We start from the raw sequence: 4514 nt of genomic DNA on the forward strand, positions 1-4514 counted from the left end.
AAATTTCATACAAACACACACATACATATATATATATATATATTTAATCACAATATAATCACATATTAACATTAAATTTAATCAAAATTATATAGAATACAGTTCATATAAACTTACCTGGCTAAATTGCAGAAATACCAAAGTTTAGGGGTATTTTGGTACTTTTTAATTTTCCTCGATTTTCCACTCGATCTTGATCGAAATTAATAATTTCATTCAATTTATCAATTTAGTCCCTAAAGTTTTACTTTTATTCAATTTAGTCCCTGAGCCCAAAACATACAAATTAACCATTTTTAATTCCAAATTATAACAGCCTAATATTCATGGTACCCATATCAGCCCATATTTGTATTATTTCACATCAACTCCTTGTACTTTTACTATTTAAACAATTTAGTCCCTAATCGGAAAATTCATCAAAAATCACATAACGAAATACTTTTAATTATCAATAAACATTCCAAATTCATCATTTAACATAAAAAATCACAAGATTCATCCATGGAAACATTCAAAATCTTTAGCAGTTTCAAAATCAAAGGTATGGGATAGCTAGACCTAGTCGTAACGATCTCAAAAACATAAAAAGTTAAAAAAATGAGGGTTAAATCGGACTTACATGCAACCCATGAAGCTTAGCCGAAGCTTGAAGGTCCAAAAATGGCTTTCTCCTTTCTCAAATTCGGCAAAACGTACAAAGACTTTAATTATTTACCTTTTAAATTTATTTTAATTTTAATTAATAAAACATACATATTTTCATAATAAGACAAAGCCAACCGCGCACTCATATGTAATATGGTATATTTACCATATTAGTCCATATAATTTCACTCATGAAGCCATTTAATCACTCAAATCAAATAGCGGTCAAATTTTTCATCTTTTACAATTTAGACCTTTTAATTAATTAACCATCGAAACATTAAAATTTTTCAACGAAACTTTAATATCACCTTAATGAAACTTCTTAAATATTTATAAAAATATTTATATCTCGGTTTATAGAAACGAGGTCCTGATACATCATTTTCTAAAACCACTTGAGCCTAGGGTCATACCACTTGAACTTAATAAATCACTTATGTAACATAACTTATCAAATCAAAAACCTTTTTAAAACAATATTTGACTCGTAAATATTAAATAATAATATTTACAAACTTACTCATCAGATTTGGTGGCCTCGCAACCATTGTTTCTAACACTATTAAAAAATGGACCGTTACAATTTTATTCACATCACTATTATCTAATTGCATAATGGAAATTAAAACACAAACATTTGAAAACCATCAAAATTAAAAATTAAAGATCAAAACACTAAAATTATAAAACAATCAAGAGATAAAAATTTAATATAAATCTTCAAATATCAACATATATTAGTGAAATATTAAATTGAATCAATCATTCCAAATCGAAAAGAAACTTAATCAATTCCTAATGGTTTGACATGATGAGGCTCAGATGTCACATATTAGTATCGAAAAACTGATATAAAACTTAATAAACTAAGATCTGTCATGTCAGACCATTAAGAACAAATCAAGAACAAAACTAGATGCAGAAGCGTATCTGAATCCATTGATATCTTGAAATCTTCAAGTCTTGTTGTTTTGATCTTTCAGATTTACGTGTATATAATTTAAAGTATCTACACATAAGTAATTTGGAGGTCATAACCCTAATATATAACTTTTGCACATTAATCTTAATTTCTAATCAGCCCATCATCAATTAGAAATTAGTTACTAAATTATCTACACATGTTTGGCCCATACTTTATTTAATAATTGAAGCCCAATAAGCCCTAACCAAATTATATCACTTTTAATTTGGACTAACTTTTATGATAGTAAATAATATGTAATTATTCTTATTATACATGTGATGCCCATATTTTTCCAACATAAGAGACTCAGTTGCCAATGTTCTCATTTAATAAATTCACATGCTAGCATTTCAATAAACCAATCACCCAAGCAATTTAGCACATACCCATCATGCAATTAAACAAAGAATTAAATTTCATATAATAAATATAAAGCATAAGGATGAATTGCTTAGGAATTATGTAGAAATTTATTGATTCAATACAGAGGACACTTCAATCCACAAAATAATTGAAAGTCCAAATGGTAATTTCTTTAATTGAAAAGAGAAAATAAAGTAATTTGTAATTGTTTAGAGTAGTATTTATAGGCAAATTATTTTTAATACATCAATTATAAAAATATCCCTATTAATAAACTTAATTAAGGTAACTTTGACTTAGATTCCTTCATGTTACCGTCTTAAATTTGATTGTGTTACACTCAAGTCCTGACATTTTATGACCCATGTCTCGACATTGTCATTAGGGGGCTCTAGGTTCCAACATTGAAGGTTGTGATCTCAACCTTGCTCGACTTCTTCAATCCAAGTCCAGGGCTGATGTTGTGACATTATATGACGAACGTTGCGAACTTGACATCAGAGTGCTTAGTGTTACAACATCAAATATCAAATGTTGTGACTTTGATGGTTGCCTCTTTAGCTGATGAAAAACAAGCAATGTCGCGACACTCATAGGTGATGTCGACCTTGGGTCAGAGAACACTAGGTTGCAACATCACTTTCCCAAGGTTTCAACATTACATCTTCTTGCTCTCATTTTCATTCTCCTCAACTAAGTTCCAAAAAATGTCTTAGCCACTATTAAGTTCATAGTGACATGTAATTGACATTTTTATTCAATGAAACATAAAATAAACTAAATTTTACAATTAAAGAAAAAACTAACCCAAGTACGAAAAAAATAAACAGACTCAACCAAGTCCTCGAAATCAAGCTCTTTAAGTGTGTAAAGAGCTTAATTTTTCATATCGAAATATGACATATCAATGGAAAAATGACTATTTTCCCATTAACTTTTATTTTATCTAATTGAGCTTAAAATTTAGAAAATGAAATAAAATATTTACTCATGACTTCTTAGTAATTCAAAAATAAATAAATCCATAGGAATCGGATTTTCATATCAAAATACTAATTAAATTCTTAGAAAAGCATCAAAAATGTGGGGCTTTACAGAATATTTTGAAGATCATCCCAGATCCCTTTTAATGATACTATCTGACCCAAAAAAGCCACTTTAAATAGCTAGAAGTCACATTTACTTTATTTTGAATACATTTTTTTTATCCCTTAGAATTTGCAATACAATCTGGAAGTGTGAATGATCATCCTCGAAATTAGAGTACACAAGTATATCATCAATGAACACTACCACAAATTGATCCAAATATTATTGAAAGATTTTTTTTCATAAAATCCATGAATGTTACTAGTGTGCTAGATAATTCAAATGGCATATCCAAGAACTCATAATTCCCATACTAAGTCTTGAATGTAGTTTTAGGGACATTGGATTCTTGGGCCCTTCATTAATAATTCCCCGGTCTTAATCAATCTCAGAGAACATTACCGCCTCTTTCAAGTGATTGGACAATTAGTCAATCCTCAACATTTGTATCTAGTTTTCTTTTTTATTAACCATTCTATATGTAATGTTAGAATTCAAATAAACACCAATAAGCATCTTTGCTTAGCATTTCAAATTATTTTATGTGCGCTAGTTATAGGTAAAGCGTGAAGGTTCACATGGCAGCAACTCATCTCTAGTTTCTCGCAATATATTGTAGAGACTTTATTTTCTTAATCTAATTTGTTAAGGCATGTGCCTAGGACTAGTTTCAGTTTTAAACCATAGTTGTTAAATGATTTATGTTAATTTCACATTTATTTTGGGACACATTGGCAAAGTTTTAAGTGATATTATTTATTTGATTTATCTGAGTATAAAGAATTTTAATTTTCAATGTTTATATATAAGATTCCAAATGTTTCTAATTGTATGACATGTATGTTGTTAAAAGTAGGTAATTAAACTACCAAACTGCTATAAATTGCATTACTCGGAGCTTATGAAAATGTGATGGTGTATTGAGCATATTTTGACGATTGAACTATGTTGGTAACATGATGGTAGCAAGATTGATGTGTTTAAGGAAATTTTGGTTCATACCTTGTTTATTTTAGGACTTTCCTTAACGACTTTACTTGGATAGGTAAATTTAGTATATGTTATTCTCTAACATGTTTAAATTGTGTTATGGATGTATTGTTATGTATTAAATATGCTGAATATATGTTTGGTAGAATTTTAAGATGATTTGGCATGTTCATTTTATGTTTTATGTAAAATTTTTACACTTTTGAATTTACTTTTACAATTTAAGTACCATGCCTCGAGACATGAGAAATAAATTGGGCTAAGCATGCATTTCTAGGTGAATTTCTCAAGCTTGAGACATTCAAAGCCAGTAGCCAAACTGTTTTAAGAGTTAAAATCTCAAGACATAACCCTAGTGTCTCAAGACATATGGCCATTTAATGAAACATTGACCTAGGTATTGAGACACATCACCTAGTTTTTGAAATTTAGGCCTCCAACCAATGTTTTAAGG

Source organism: Gossypium raimondii, chromosome 1, assembly GCF_025698545.1.
Source record: "Gossypium raimondii isolate GPD5lz chromosome 1, ASM2569854v1, whole genome shotgun sequence".
In the NCBI taxonomy this organism is placed as follows: Eukaryota; Viridiplantae; Streptophyta; class Magnoliopsida; order Malvales; family Malvaceae; genus Gossypium; species Gossypium raimondii.